The following is a 16,869-nucleotide window of genomic DNA, read 5'->3' as shown; positions in this document are numbered from 1 at the left end:
AACACGACCCACTTCTTGTTGTTTGATGTTAATCTTTCATTTTATTCATAATCATCTTTTGCATGGAAAGATCGGACACTCTGCAACCAGGTAGCTGTCTGGTTAACCTACCGTAAAGATGATGATATAGCACTTCCCGTTGGATGAATCATCCCACTGAAAGTACTTACTCGCTTAATAGCCCTGAACAAGAAAAGCTAAGATAAGTTCCAAGATAAGCATTGATGTGACTAATCACATCTGTACAGCATTCCCTCTTTCCATCTACAGGATGCAACTAAGGTAATTTTATGCCCTCCTAGTGGCAGGTTTGATGAGCGGGGTGACAGTTTAATTGGCTGGGATGATGGTGGACCCTCACTTCCTGGCTCTGCTGCAATTAAGCCTGTGGTGGGGAGACTCGTCGATTGCTTCCCTACCCTGCCATTAATGCGCTGCCTTAAGTGGGTGACAAATGAATGGGAGCACAGTTTAAAAGTTAATTAGTTTATTTTATTAGTGTCACAGATAGGCTTACATTAACACTGCAGTGAAGTTACTGTGGAAATCCCCTAGTCATCGCACTCTGGTGCCCATTTGGATATACTGAGAGAGAACTTAGTATGGCCAATGCATCTAACCAGCACGTCTTTCGGACTGAGGGGGGAAACCGGAGCACCCCGAGGAAACCCGTGCAGACGCTGCACAGACAGTAACCCAAGCTGGGAATCGAACCCGGGTCCCTGACACTGAGATAGCAGTGTTTGCCAGTGCCCACAGTGATTGCAAGGAGGAATGAGTGCTAACTCTAATATTTGGGCTCAGAGGAGGAGAGGACATGCTGCTCTTGTTCTCAGCCCCCAGTAACTGGTGATTGTTCAAAACCATTGATTAGGTGAGCCCATAGGATTTTCTCTTCTGTAGTAGAGCAAGTATTGCACTAAATTAATAGTCTAACTGCAACAGTTGAGTGTTTCTAAATGTAAAACCTAATGAGTGAAATAAGCACAAAGATGGAAGGACATGTGATGTGTTACAGCCGTATACTGGAATCGGTCCATGGCAATCATGTCTGCAGCTCAACAACTTCGGCCTACAATCAGAGAATGGAAAGCTACACCTTAGGCTAGGCATTACTGATTTGGGTGAATGGTCCTGCCAGCATGGGGACTCAAGGCTACAATGGCGGAGCTTCAGGCTCTGCAATTCTCCAATAGGTTTCAGGTGCTTGAGCCTGTGTGGATGAGAGCAGGGACTGCAAGGAGGATGAACTGACTGACCATGGCACCATGGTGCTGGAAGCCATTGAAATGGGCAGAGTAGAAAGGAATGTGGTTGCAGTAGGGGATAGTTTGGTTAGGATTTTTCCAGCTGACAGCAAGAGTGCAGAGGCAATTATAATAACTCCAGGAGTCAGCTGTAAAGGAACAGTGCTTTGTTGCACAAAATAAAGTAAAGCAAAACCACTAACCTTTGGTGAACACAATAGCTCCCAACTGGGACAACACAATAACGGACTCGGCCCTGCTTTATTCAGGGATCAGTATTCCGGTGCTACCTGGTTAGTTAATTACCAATCCCCAGGGAGCTTGTATTCAATGAGCTCTATAGGGAGATCAATCAGTGACTTCCCCATGGAAGTCCTGGGGTTTATCGCAGCAATAATACATGTGGTTCCAGAAGGATCCAGCTTTCGTAGTGAATTTGCATATCAATGCCATAGTTAGGACAAGATTCTGCTGTGGGGGAGCATGAACAACAGGGACTACATTAAAAAGGGCCACAAGGATGGAAATCTCTGGATTATGACCTGAACCACAAACGCATTGGCATGGGGTAAATCAGATCAGCCAACTGAATGTGTGGCTCAAAGGTTAGCGTGGGAGGAATATGTTTTGATTCAGAGGGCACCAGCACCAGTGCAGCAAGCTGCCACTTAACACTGGCTTGAATGTTTCACTTTTAGTGTGAATGTAAGCATTTAATGCTGCCAGTTTCACTTTTTAACGTTGTTTTTAACCGACCTTTTCTGTGGCCCACCGACTCATATGGCTTTCTTGTAGTGCTTCCACGTTCCCTCTGCCGGCACCCATTTTCAACTTGCACTCAAATCTGGAGCTATATCGAGTAGCAGAATAAGGTTGGTACAGGTAGTGCTGGGATGTCAATTACTATCTGCACTCACCAACTTCTGCCACTGGATGGAGACTGGTCAATCTAAAAAGTACTGTACTGGAGATGAGTGTAAGTGTTTGTTTAAAAAAAATTACATTGTATTTAGTGAAAAAAAAGTAATTTTACTTCGCAAATTATTTCAGTTAGGAACGTACAGAGCTATAAACTTGTATTTTTTTTCTGAGTGAGAAATGTCTGGAGGAACCTAACTCTGGCTTTAGCATTGATTCTTATGGGAACCCATGGTTCACTTAAAGTTGTTTCACATAATATTGTAAAATGCAGCAGCAACTTTAAGTGAGGACATGGTACACTGTGGAAAGAAGGGAGCTGTACTGTTGGGATGATCGTCACATGAACTGTGTTTGGACTAAAGCCTTGGTGATTTATATAACTAGACAGAAGGAGCTTTTAAGCTAAGTAATGGGGTGAGGGTTTACATGACCAGAAGAATTTGCAAGTTAGAAACAGGACAGTCAATGGACCAGGGTAATGATATGGGAAATGGTAATCAGTGTGTCAGGAAGGGACAGAACATACAAACATAATGCAACAGGAGGTATAGTCAGGGTAGGGATTAATGGCATAGGAAGAAGAGGGCTTGAGTAAAGGGAGATTTAGAGAAAAGTTGAGACAAGAAATTATATTGATGTGGGACAGAATGTGAGTTTAATGGTAATAATGTATCAGAGAGTAAGATTGTTGCAGGGAATAGTGGTAAAAAAGAAAGTTAACATCACTTTATTTCTGCCACCCATTGATCTACCCTATTGTGTATATTCAGCATGCAGATAGAGATTTAGATTCTTTTCCATTGCAGAGACGTTTAAAAGTGACCAAAAGTGGGAACTTCCTGGGTGCATAACATTTCAAAAGCACTGGTGGAGTTGAAAAGCTGGACTGGCCCTGAGGGAAAAAAGATCACAAGGACGTTTCTGAGAAACATTCTTGGCTTAGAAAATCAGGAAGTAGAGTCCATATTGATGAAATTGAGAACAGCAATGGCTGAAAAATATGGGGAAAAATTATAGGCCCCTTAATATTAGTTATGCCATTGAGCAGGACATTAAAACAGTTAATTATGGGTGTTTGAAGCAAAGTAATGTAACAGTTGCAGAGTACTTTAATCTCATATAGTGATCCAATTCATTTGGCAAAGTTTGCCTGAAAGATGAATTTGTAGCATATTTTAGTGACAGTTTTCTGGCACAATATGTTGCTGAACCAATTCGAGATAAATTAAAGATCTCGTATTGTGCAATGGGGTGTAAAGGTTTAACTGAGAAATAGTAATCATAACAAAATTGGATTCTCCATTAAGTTTGAAAACAACATTTTCTAATCACAAACAGGAATCTTAAACCTAAAACCATGACATCGGTGTGAGGGGAGAGCTGGCTGAGGTTCAACAGGTAAATACACAACAAGCAATGACAGAAAACAAACAGTGCAGAACATGTAAAGAAACTATTCAAAACATTCATCAAAAATACATTCATTGAAAAGTAAAAATGAATTGAAAAAAATGTATCTATGGCTTACAAAGGGCGTTCAGGACAGTAACAGATTTTAAAAAACTTAGAAGAATAGTAATACGTCTGAGAATTGGGAGTGTTTATGAAACCTGCAAAGAGTTACCAAAAAGTTGAAGTGGAAAAAGTTGAATATGAGAATAAACTAGTCAGGAATAGAAAGACGTTAAGTGGTTTTAAATTGTAATAGTGAGGACACATCTCAGAACGTGACCTTTCAATTTCTCAATTGATTTATAATGGGCTTTTGTTGAATATACAAGGGTGAAGGTATTAATTCTGTGTCTGTACTTGACTGTTTGTGTGCTAATTGAAAATGAATCCATCCCGCAGGCTTACTTGATTTTAAACCGTTTTTATTGTGCTAAAAACCCATCCAGATGCAGATGTTTTTGAAACAGTAAAGCCATGTCCTGATCTTCGCAGTGTATATCTCCCCCATCCGCAATACACGCACAACATGCAAAATTTGTAAGTTATAAGAACATAAGAAATAGGAGCAGGAGTAGGCCATCTAGCCCTTCGAGCCTGCCCCGCCATTCAGTAAGATCATGGCTGATCTGTCGTGGCTCAGTTCCACATTCCCGCCCTCTCCCAATAACCCTTAATCCCCTCGCTTATCAAAAACCCATCAACCCGCGTCTTAAAAATATTTAGCGAGGCAGCCTCCACCACTTCAACGGGCAGAGAATTCCAGAGATTCACCACCCTTTTGAGTGAAGAAGTTCCTCCTCAACGCCGTTCTAAACCGCCCCCCCTTTATCTTGAGGCTGTGCCTCCTAGTCCTACTGTCCTTTGAGTGGGAAGAGTCTCTCCACCTCTATCCTATCCATCCCATTCATCATCTTACATGTCTCAATGAGATCTCCCCTCATTCTTCTAAACTCTAACGAGTAAAGCCCAGTTTATTCAGCCTTTCCTCATAGCTCGACCCCCTTACCTCCGGCATCAGCCTAGTAAACCTCCTCTGCACTCCCTCCAAGGCCAAAATATCCTTGCGTAAGTGCGGCAACCAAAACTGCACTCACTACTTCAGCTGTGGCCTCACCAGTGCCCTATACAGCTGCAGCAAGACCTCCCTACTTTTATATTCAATCCCCCTCGCTATGAAGGCCAGCATCCCATTTGCCTTCCTGACCACCTGCTGCACCTGCAGGCTGGGTTTTTGCAACTCATGCACAAGGACCCCAAGGTCCCTCTGCACCGTCGCCTGCTGCAGTTTTTCACCACGCGAGTAATAGTCCTTCCTACCATTATTCCTACCAAAGTGGACCACCTCGCACTTGCCAATATTAAATTCCATTTGCCAGTTCCTGGCCCATTCGTCCAGCCTATCTAGATCCTTCTGCAGACTCTCCACACCCTCCGCGCAATTTGCCGTTCCGCCAATCTTGGTGTCATCAGCAAATTTCGACACCATACACTTGGTTCCCTCCTCCAGATCATCGATATAAATGGTAAAAAGCTGAGGCCCCAGCACCGACCCCTGGGGCACTCCACTCGTCACCATCCGCCAATCCGAATAGCACCCATTAACCCTCACTCTCTGCCTCCTATTTGACAACCAATCCTCTATCCACGCTAACACCCTACCCCCAACTCCATGCCCCCTTACCTTCTGCAATAACCTCTTGTGAGGTACCTTGTCAAACGCCTTCTGAAAATCAAGAAAGACCACATCCACCGGCTCTCAAACTGCACACAGTACAGTGATGCAGACGCAGGATATACGCAAAGAGAAGGTGAAAAGGAACGTAGTAGTAATTGGGCTCAGTGGGGTTAAGGGTATTGACACTGTCCTTTGTCACAATGACAAAGTGCACAGAAGGATGTGTTGTCTGCCTGGTGCTCGGGTCCAGGATGTCACATCTGGGCTGCAGAGGAACCTGGAGTGGGAGGGTGAGAATCTGGTAGTTGTGGTACATGTGGGTGCCAACGACGTAGGCAAAATGCAAACTGAGGATCTGGGGAGGGAGTATGAAAAGCTGGGAATGGAATTAAAAAGTAGAACCGACAAGGTGGTTATCTCTGGACTACTGCCTGAACCGAGTGCAGATGGACGTAGGGTTGATAAGATTAAGGAAGTGAATGGGTGGCTCAGGGATTGGTGTGGGAGGAATGGGTTTGAATTTATGGGGCATTGGCATCCGTATTGGAGTAGGTGGGACCTGTTCGGGTGGGATGGGGTTGGTCTGAACCGTGCTGGGACCAGAGTCCTGGCGAATCGTGTAAACAGGACTGTAGACAGGGCTTTAAACTAATTGGGGGTGGGGGGGGGGTGGGAGGAGGGTGCGAGGGTAGGTGACATTACGGGGCCTAAAGTTAAGGAGAGGGTACAGGTAAGGGAAGAGGCCGAGGATGTCCCAATAATAAAGGGAGTAGGGGGCGTGAGTATGGTTGGTGGCGTTCTGGCAAATAGGGTCCAGGTGAAGGCTGGGATGAAGGCACTTTTCCGAATGCTTCGTGCATTTAGATATAAAGTGGATGAGCTGGTGGTGCAGATCAGCATAAATGGATATGATCTGGTGGCCATTACAGAGACGTGGCTGCAAGGTGACAGGGACTGGGAGCTGAATGTCCAGGGGTATCAAGTGTTTAGGAAGGATAGGTGGGAGGGAAAAGGGTGGGGGGGGGAGCGTAGCTCTGCTGATTAAGAATAGCATCAGGGTGATAGCAAGGGATGATATTGGAGCCAAAGAGCAGAACGTGGAATCATTGTGGGTGGAGATTAGGAACAGCAAAGGGAGGAAGACGCTGGTGGGTGTCGTCTATAGGCCCCCAAATAATGATCTGGAGGTGGGGCGGGCTGTTAACGCGCAAATAAGTGCGGCATGCAGGAATGGAACGGCCATAATTATGGGGGATTTCAATCTACATATTGATTGGTCGACCCATGTTGGACACGGTGGGCTCGAGGAGGAGTTCTTGGAATGCTGCTGGGATAGTTTCCTCGAACAGTGTGTGTTGGAGCCGACGAGGGAGCGAGCTATCTTGGATCTGGTGTTATGTAATGAGGTGGGTAGAATTAGGGACCTTGTGGTGAAGGATCCTCTTGGGGAGAGTGATCATTGTATGGTGGAGTTTCTGGTGCAGATGGAGGAGGAGAAAGTGGGTTCCTGGACACGCGTCCTTTGTTTGAATAGAGGGGAGTACGGTAGGATGAGAGAAGAATTGGCGAATGTTGACTGGGGGAAGCGCGTTGGAAGGTAGGTCTGCTGAGGAGCAGTGGAGGATCTTTAAGGGGATCTTTCTTGGTGCTCAGCAGAAATTTATTCCGATGGTTAAAAAGGACCGTAGGAGGAGAGGTAATAAGCCGTGGATAACGAAGGAGGTGAAGGAAAGTGTTAAATTAAAAGCGGAGGTGTTTAGAGTAGCTAAGAGTAGTGGGCGAGAAGAGGATTGGGAGAGGTTTAAAAGTCAACAAAGATTGACAAAGAAGTTGATAAAGAAGGGTAGGATAAACTATGAAGCTGGGCTAACGCTTAATATAAAAAAGGATAGCAAGAGTTTTTATAAATAGGAAGAGGCTGGCTAGGGTGAACGTTGGACCCTTAGAGGATGAGGGGGGGGGGCTTAGTGGTAGGGGATGGGGAAATGGCTGAGGCCTTGAATAACTTTTTTGTTTCGGTCTTCACGGAGGAGGATGTGAATAATTTGCCGGGTGTTAGCGATGGAAAGGTGGTAGGACTGGAGGGTCTCAATGACATTATTGTTACTAGAGAGGCGGTGCTCGACAGACTGGAGGGACTGATTGTGGACAAGTCCCCAGGACCGGATGGAATGCATCCAAGGGTTCTGAAAGAAAAGGCGGAGGTGATAGTGGATGCTTTCGTGGTTATTTTCCAGACGTCGCTGGATTCCGGGGAAGTGCCGGAAGATTGGAAAACGGCTAATGTTACGCCGTTGTTTAAGAAGGGTGGCAGGCAAAAGGCAGGGAATTATAGGCCTGTTAGTTTAACGTCTGTTGTAGGTAAAATGTTAGAATCCATCATCAAGGAGGAAATAGCGAGGCATCTTGAGGGGAATTGCTTGATAGAGCAGACGCAGCACGGTTTCGTTAAGGGGAAGTCGTGTCTGACAAATTTATTGGAGTTCTATGAGGATGTGTCTAGGGCGGTGGATAGAGGAGAGCCGGTGGATGTGGTCTTTCTTGATTTTCAGAAGGCGTTTGACAAGTTATTCGGTAGAAGAGGTTAACTTTCAAGCATAGGAATGCAAAATTATAAATTAAATAGTAGAAGAGGTTAACGTTTGGCCAAATTAAGGTTGTGATAAAAGGAAAAGAATACAAACGTCACTGTATGAGGTAGATTTTCTCATGGTGATCTTGAGGCTCCAGTGGATTTGAGGCCAATTGTAAACTAATTTCTAGAGGCAGTCTCTTAAACAGCAATCCGCCTTTTGCAAAAATGTTGCAATGGCACCTGAGATTCCTTTCAGTTGAAATTCTCTCTCTCTCTGTGTGTTGGATTCCACAGCATAACAGAGATGGGGCTTTGAACTTCAGAATGGAAAAGAGGTGGCGTTATTTGTCCCATGTGAGATGACTCTTAGACTGTCCATAAACATCCAGGGTGTTATAATATAATAGATTTCTCAATGGTGATACTGGTTGCATGATCTATCTATCAGTGATGTATATTCCTAAAAATTAATCGATTAGCTCATGTCTGGACAGACCCTGGCCTTGGTGATTGATTTATTTAATGCTCCAGCCATTACTCAATAGACGATGAACTAGGAAAAACCCATTCCCATTTTCCAAGAATTTCTGTCTCTGCTTGAAAAGTAGCTTTATACCATGTTTTGTGTGCCTTGATGTCTCTTTCAAAAAGGTTTTTTCATATATATATTTGACCAGCTGATGAAATTAAAGATTAATATTGAACATTTATTGCACCATGACATTTTCAAGTATGTGAAAAGGAAGGGAGTAGCTAAAGCTTCCTTTGTCCTTAAAGGCAGAGACAGGAGAAACCATCACATGGCAATAAGGAAATGGCAGCAGAAATATTTGTATCTGTCTTTACATAAGAACATAAGAACATAAGAAATAGGAGCAGGAGTAGGCCATCTAGCCCCTCAAGCCTGCCCTGCCATTCAATAAGATCATGGCTGATCAGTCGTGGCTCAGTTCCACTTTCCCGCCCTCTCCCCATAACCCTTAATCCCCTTGCCTATCAAAAACCTATCAACCTGTGTCTTAAAAATATTTAGCGAGGCAGCCTCCACCAGTTCAACGGGCAGAGATTCACCACCCTTTGAGTGAAGAAGTTCCTCCTCAACTCTGTTCTAAACCGCACCCCCCCCTTTATCTTGAGGCTGTGCCCTCTAGTCCTACTGTCCTTTCTGAGCGGGAAGAGCCTCTCCACCTCTATCCCATCCATCCCATTCATCATCTTGTACGTCTCAATGAAATCTCCCCTCATTCTTCTAAACTCTAACGAGTACAAGCCTAGTTTATTCAGCCTCTCCTCATAGTTCAACCCCCTCAACTCCGGTATCAGCATAGTAAACCTCCTCTGCACTCCCTCCAAGGCCAAAATATCCTTGCATAAGTGCGGCGACCAAAACTGCACACAGTACTCCAGCTGCGGCCTCACCAGTGCCCTGTACAGTTGCAGCAAGACCTCCCTACTTTTATATTCAATCCCCCTCGCTATGAAGGCCAGCATCCCATTTGCCTTCCTGACCACCTGCTGCACCTGCAGGCTGGGTTTTTGCGACTCATGCACAAGGACCCCGAGGTCCCTCTGCACCGTTGCATGCTGCAGTTTTTTGCCATGTAAGTAATAGTCCTTCCTACCATTATTCCTACCAAGTGGACAACTTCACACTTGCCAATATTAAATTCCATTTGCCAGTTCCTGGCCCATTCGCCCAGCCTATCTAGATCCTTCTGCAGACTTTCCACACCCTCCACACAATTTGCCATTACGTCAATCTTGGTGTCATCAGCAAATTTCGACACCATACACTTGGTTCCCTCCTCCAGATCGTCTATATAAATGGTAAATAGCTGAGGCCCCAGCACCGACCCCTGGGGCACTCCACTAGTCACCAACTGCCAATCCGAAAAGCACCCATTGACCCCCACTCTCTGCCTCCTATTTGACAGCCAATCCCCTATCCACGCTAACACCTACCCCCAACTCCATGCCCCCTGACCTTCTGTAATAACCTCTTGTGCGGCACCTTATCAAACGCCTTCTGAAAATCAAGAAAGACCACATCCACCGGCTCTCCTCTATCCACCGCTCTAGACACATCCTCATAGAACTCCAATAAATTCGTCAGACACGACTTCCCCTTAACGAAACCGTGCTGCGTCTGCTCTATCAAAGAATTCTCCTCAAGATGCCTCACTATTTTCTCCTTGATGACGGATTCTAACATTTTACCTACAACAGACGTTAAACTAACCGGCCTATAATTCCCTGCCTTTTGCCTGCCACCCTTCTTAAACAACGGCGTAACATTAGCCGTTTTCCAATCTTTCGGCACTTCCCTGGAATCCAGTGATGTTTGGAAAATAATCATCAAGGCATCCACTATCACCTCTGCCGTTTCTTTCAGAACCCTTGGATGCATTCCATCCGGTCCTGGGGACTTGTCCATAATCAGTCCCTTCAGTTTTTCGAGCACTGCCTCTCTAGTAACAATAATGTCATTCAGGCCCTCCACTCCTACCATCTTTCCATCGCTAACACCTGGCAAATTATTCACGTCCTCCTCCGTGAAGACCGAAACAAAAAAGTTATTCAAGGCCTCAGCCATTTCCCCATCCCCTACCACTAAGTCCCCCCTCTCATCCCCTAAGGGTCCAATGTTCACCCTAGTCAGCCTCTTCCTTTTTATATATTTATAAAAACTCTTACTATCCTTTTTTGTATTAAGTGCTAGCCCAGCTTCATAGTTTATCCTACCCTTCTTTATGAACTTCAGAGTTATCAACTTTAGAGTAGAAGACTGATTATTTTCAATCAAGACGTAGTAAATAATTATGCTAATTGTAAGAGAAGGAAGGAATTTCTAAAGCAAATGTAAGGTTATATTTATGACTCTTTGTGTGAAATAACCAACAAGAGGCAAAGTATCTTTGATTTGATCAAGTAATCAGATTAATCAAATCTTCAAAGCACTTATTGTTGAAGCTTTAAGCACTAGTTATTATCATGTGATCGCATTTGACAGCAATAAGGATTAATGATCAGAATGCAAAGAAAATTGCCAGATTTTAAGAAGAACAACATTATGCACTTTATAAGTCTTTATAGCGTATGGATGAATTATCGGGCTTTTTCCAAAGAGTTGATGCTAAATGTCATGGAGCAATGTGAATCCATGCAAAACAGTTGTACCAATTGTACAGTTACTGCTGTTGGTTAGAGTGAGAAAATTTCTTAAAAAGAGGGGGAAAAAGCATTTGTAGCTATAAAGGAAAATGGCACCAAGTAGAGGTGGATTTAACATTAATTAGCATATTGGAATTGTTTCAAAAAGAATTTAGAATCGAAATAGCTGCCAAAGGGCTAGCATTACAGAAATTTCTTTGTTTCTTTTAACTAGATAAAAGGGTTATGCAGTCATTGTCAGAACTGAGTCTGGTTAAGCATCATTATTTTCTAAGGACAAGTAAACAGCTGGATTGTAAAACGTTTTGATGGACTTGTCAAATTTAATAGCGGTTTCAATTCACCTGCAATAGAAATCTCCATAGATCAGACTTTGAAACAGATGAATCTTTGGGGGCAATGACCTCACTTTGCCTCAAGTAAGTGCTGTGGTATTTCCCCCTGATTTAATCCTCACCATCTGCTGGATCTATCTTGGTGGTGCGAAAGCTTGACAGTGCAGTTGGCAAGTTCTGCCAATCCAAGTCAAGCCAATATCCAAACTAAGAGCCTTCGAAAAAGCTTCATTTTGCACATCAGGTTTGATGGGTGGCAGCAGAGAAGACATTGATGGATTATTTGTGAAAAGGATGATAACAAGAAAACATTTTGATGAAACTTGACAGTGCCTTGCTGCTAGAGGCTGGTCTATTGTGATTATTGAGCAGATTTCAATTTAAGCGTCATCTCTCATGCCTGAAACAGGAAAGGAGCCTTAGGAATATATTGAAATAGGAGTTCCACAACACGTGAATCTGATGCAATTGTGATCTAAAGCCTTTGTGTTTAATTTTTGTTTAAAAAAAAAGCTCACTTGGATCTAATTTGCCCATACACTAAGTTAAACAGTTCTACTGTATAAGTTCACTGTTCCTTTTTCAGGCAACAAAGGACCCAGGGTGCAGTACAGGGTGGCCAGTCTTTGCTCCTAAATTGGTTATTTAAGTTCTGAGATGAACCGTGTAGCATGTCTGCCCATCCTCCCAATAAATGAATATCCTTTTTCAAACTGGGAGAATAAAATTCTGCACAATATTCCAGATGTGGTCTCACTGGGCCAAATACAGTTTAAAACCAGTCTGATGGATTTACATGCTGATGTTTACTCTTTTCCAAGATTAGATTCCCCAGCTCTCTCCATTGATTTGGAAATGGAAGGTTGTGAAATTGTGTAAATCTAGTGCTTTTCTCTGAAACTTTTCTGGGCTTTCTCTCTTGTTCCCTTCCTCAGTCTCTCTCTCATACGCCCACACGCTTTCTCTAACATTTGCCCACCTGGCTTTTCTCATGCACCCACAGTGTATATTAACGATCTAGAGATGGAAATCGGAGGTATGATCAGTAAGTTTGTGGATGACATGGAAATTGGTGTGGTAACTAGTAAGGAGAGAAGCCTTTGATTACAGGGCAATATAGACAGGCTAGTCAGGTGGGCAGAACAGTGGCAAATGGAATTTAACCCTCGAAAGTGTGTGGTGATGCACTTTGGGTGGCCAAAAAAGCAAAAGAATGCACAGTAAACAGTAGGAAGTACAGATAACCAGAGACACTTTTGGGGTGCATGTCTATAGATCCTTAAAAGCAGCAGGACAAATAAATAACAGGGCAGGTTAAGAAGACATATGGGATACATCCTTTATTAGCTCAGGCATAGACTATAAGAGCAGGGAAGCTATGACGGAGCTGTATAAATTGCTTGTCAGGTCACAACTAAAATATTGTGTGCAGTTTGGGTTGCCATGCTACAGGAAGAATGTGACTGCACTCGAAAGGGCACAGAGGAGATTCACCAGGATGTTCCGAGGGCTGGAGTGCTTCAACTATGAAGAGAGGGTGGATAGGCTGAGGTTGACTTCCTTAGAGCAGAGGAGGGTAAGTAGGGTCCTGATTGAGGTGTAGAAAATTATGAGGGACATGGGGTAAAAAGGGGGAAATTTTTCCCCTTGGTAGAGCAGTCAGTAATCAGGCTGCATAAATTTAAGATAAGGTGCAGGGGATTGAAAGGGAATTTAGGTAAAACTTTCCCACCCATAGGAAATCTGGAACTCATCGTTTGTAAGGGTGGCAGAGGCAGGAACCCTCACAACATGTAAGAAGCATTTAGATGAGCACTTGAAACGCCTTTGTGTACAATGCTATGGGCCAAGTGCAGGGAACTGGGATTAGAATGGATATGTGCTTGATGGTTGGTGCAGAGACAATGGGTTGAAGGGCCTCTTTATGTACCATAAAACTGTCTGGAACCAACATTGGACAAAATATTCTGGATGTGACATCACCTTTATATGAAGAAAAGAATTGTTTATGCAGTTTTATAATTAATTGCTCTAGCCATGCATTATTAAACATGATAATTCCACAATATTTATGCAGCACCATTCGTAGAATTATCATGAATCCTGAACTATAACATCAGAAATCCCTAAGCGCACAACCCTGCGAAATAAACCTGTGCTTGGAGTTCTCCCAAGTCAATTGTACCATGTTGTATTTAAGCTATACAGTCACTATTAAGTCACATTTACCTGTGTTATAACATTACTAATGCATGAAAGTTATTTCCTTCAGATCTGCAGTTGGGCAGCTTTTGCAATCAGACAGTAGTTCTTGATGATTTGCTGGTATTGAATAGCCAGTCCCTCACCTCTTATTGTTCTCAGCATATCGTATGCAATCAGTGGATAAAATCTACTCCTTGAACCTTGATGTTCTTATCACATCATGTGCAGAAAAATTACTTACATTAATACATGATTCATCAAGGCCAGCATCCTGATCTGCAGGCAATGCATTTTTCCCATCACTCTGTTGGGTTTGTGTGTTCAGCTCTTACACACAGTCCATAATATAAAAATCATCAGTGACCTGACAGCAAGTTGTTGTGAGTGAAATTTGCAACAGCCTCTCATCTATTATGAATTTGACCAAGAGCTGATAAGAACACTGGCCTGTGGTTACCGGGGCTCTGTCTTTGATCTCTTTCTACTGCTAGTGATGATCAGTACTTTTGAGCAGGTAAACAAACCTGAGGACAAAATCAATGAGCCAAGGAAGGAGTTGGTTCTTTAAGCAGGGCTTTGGGTAGCTTTTCTGAGCTAGAGGGCTTTGGTAGAAATGTTTGATTTTGTTTGTCATAAATTTTAGCCTTTACTGTTTGAGCTGCTGCAATATGAGAGCACCAGACAGATGAAATTTCTACAAATAATTGCATTCAACTACTGTGCTTGCCTATATGGATCTATATTTCACAAAAGGAAACATATTCCAATGGAACTGATTTTAGGACACTGATTTGGCTGTGATTCACCAGCACATAACTTGCCCGAGGAATGCAAGTTAGATTGATCTTGGTTCTTTTTGTGACTAGTAAATCATTTCCTCTTTTGTGCTTAGTAAGGATTTAGACTTCCCTGCCTATTTGTTTCTTGGTCTTCCACAAATGCCAAAGCATTTCTATGTGAACTTGCTGCAGGATATGATAGTAAAGTTACCATTGTTTGGAATAAAGGAAGTTGGCAGCATTAAATCTCCTTGCTGTAAGCTCAGATGGATCTTCTGGCTGGTATGTGCATTTATCTCAACTAATTGGAGACTGTTATGTAGTGACACTTCAGGCATCATCTAGACAGTTCAGAGTTCATTTGGGACAAGAAAGAGAAACTTAGTACACTGATTTGTAACCCTAGAGTGCCTTGGAGCTGTCTACCCAGTTGCTCCAGTCTTTATATGCTTACTAGATGGCTTCCAGGTGGATTCCGCCTCAGAGAGGCAGTGAGTGCTCCTCTGGGGTGATCACTCACTCCCTGTTCCCATTGGTCCCTCAAGCCAGATGACCCTCTTCTGCTGTGCTATCTTGAAGAGGCAGATGCCACAAACTCAACAGGAACAAAGCCACAAAAATCAATGGCAAACCAGTAAATATTTTGTAATTAAGAAGAAATTTTAAGACTTATTTTTATTGAGCCAGTCACAACCTCAGGACTTCTGAAAACACTTCACAATCAATGAAATGCTTCTGAAGCTAGTCACTATGGTAATGTATGTACAAAGTTCCAGCCCTAATAATTTTATAGCTAATTTCCCTGCAACAAAACATGTATAAAATATTTATACAATTCATGTATAAAATGCCATTGCTATCCACTGGTGCTTACTAAATTTTGGAAGTTCAGGTTTGGAGTCAGAAAAATCAGTCGTTGACATTTTATTGTGCTGTATTTTGTTACATTGGTTATGTCTTTGTGTCAAATTCCATGTTATGTGCACAATGTTATCAGTGTCATCCTGTTTAAAATAAATTACATTCAAAAATGCAAATGCTTACATTTTAAAATTCTATTTTTCATTTTTAACAGGGCTATGTCTCTTTTGTTCTTGAATTGTGACATTGGCAATGGAACATTCAATGAGATTCACACAGCCCTGAGCTACAGGTTGAACTACTGCTTTGCGAGGTTCACTTGTACAGATTGTTGCAAACAGGTTCATGGAGGAAGTCATGAAGCAGAGAAAGTAAGAGTGATTTCTAGCAGTGAGGTGTTGTATCGTGGAGCATTCATTAAATAATATGATTGTTGCCATTTGGCATAGCGTTGAAATGCTTTAAATACCTGAAGGGGTTAATCTGGCCAATCCAAGTATTGTAGTTGAGTGCATGCTGATTTCTCAAAGGGTTAATGTGGATAGTGCAATGTCATGGTAATTCTACCTCTAAACAAACACTTATCTGCAATTCACACCATCCCTAATTTCGTCTGGGATTTGGAACATGTAAAGAGATCGTGTGCAGCTGTTCAGGGGTTCCAGCTTGGAATGGTTGTAAGCTCTTGCTGGTTTACCTAATGCAGACATGATTCTGTGTTGTCTGCTGCCATCTGCTTCCATCAAGAAACAAAAGTGGGGACTGTTTGATGTAAGCATGTCAGATAAAGCTGTAAATAATTTAGGGCACAACAGGGCAGATTTTTGACATTGTCTAACCCTCCCAATTATCATTAAACCCTGACTGAGCTGTAAATCAGGCTGCAGACTCGCTATCACCTACACAGTCAAGATCCACCCCAAGTGATTTTGAATATTTAATTGTATTATGCCTGGTTCTACACTTATGTAACATGAGAAACACGAAATTATAAATGCAGCATACATTTATATGCATGTATCTATATAATCTAGGATAACATAGAACCTCTGGTATGCTTTCAGGCAGTAACACTTTGAAATGGTCAACCAAGATCAGCCACAAGTAGAAAGGTCAGCTTGGCAGCAATCTCTTAATCCTAAGATCCATTTCTGTCTTGGAATGTGTTTTTTTTTAATTAAAATGTATTTTGTTTGTTTCTCATTCTGCCATTTTTGTTTATCTGGATAGGTCCTCAAGTTCAGAGATGGAACTTAACTCTTACTGAATGATTAAGCTGGATGTGGCTTCAGAATCTTTCTTACTATTACTGGGGATAACTTTGTTTCTGTGTACTATACATGGACTGGACTCATATGATGCTTTGGGAGGATTTTTAAAAATGGGATTGAATAACTTTGAGTCTATAAGATGCGGCTTACAGGCCAATCATGCATATTAAGATTCTTGTCTGTTGCTTATCATCACAGAGGAAAATCAGAGGATGAAACTTCACTTTGTGTTGCCACTATATCAGTCACTGTTTTACTTCATAGAGATTATTTGCTTTGTTGTTCTTATGCTGGTCTCTGAAAGAACTCTTTGACATCCCATTCCACGGTCTCAGTATACTGTGACATTTTTCTTTTTCAAATATCCACTTGCATTT

The 16,869-nt window shown here is 42.6% G+C and overlaps 1 protein-coding gene across 3 annotated transcripts in view; it reads left to right on the top strand.

The window, feature by feature from the left end:
* The window catches only part of igsf11 (immunoglobulin superfamily member 11), a 272,948-nt gene that overhangs the window by 81,196 nt on the left and 174,883 nt on the right, over positions 1 to 16,869 (top strand). Inside the window, exon 2 of one of the 3 annotated variants that reach the window (XM_080203903.1) lies at positions 15,436 to 15,592. The exons of the other annotated variants lie outside the window; for them this stretch is intronic. The gene's annotated coding sequence lies outside the window, so the exon portion shown is untranslated. The remainder of the gene's footprint in view (positions 1 to 15,435; positions 15,593 to 16,869) is intronic. 3 annotated transcript variants of the gene reach the window in all.

Source organism: Carcharhinus amblyrhynchos, chromosome 15 (genome assembly GCF_965287045.1).
Source record: "Carcharhinus amblyrhynchos chromosome 15, sCarAmb.v2.hapA, whole genome shotgun sequence".
Classification (NCBI taxonomy): Eukaryota; Metazoa; Chordata; class Chondrichthyes; order Carcharhiniformes; family Carcharhinidae; genus Carcharhinus; species Carcharhinus amblyrhynchos.
The sequence above is the reverse complement of the archived record's forward strand: the minus strand, read 5'-3'. Positions and strand labels throughout refer to the sequence as shown.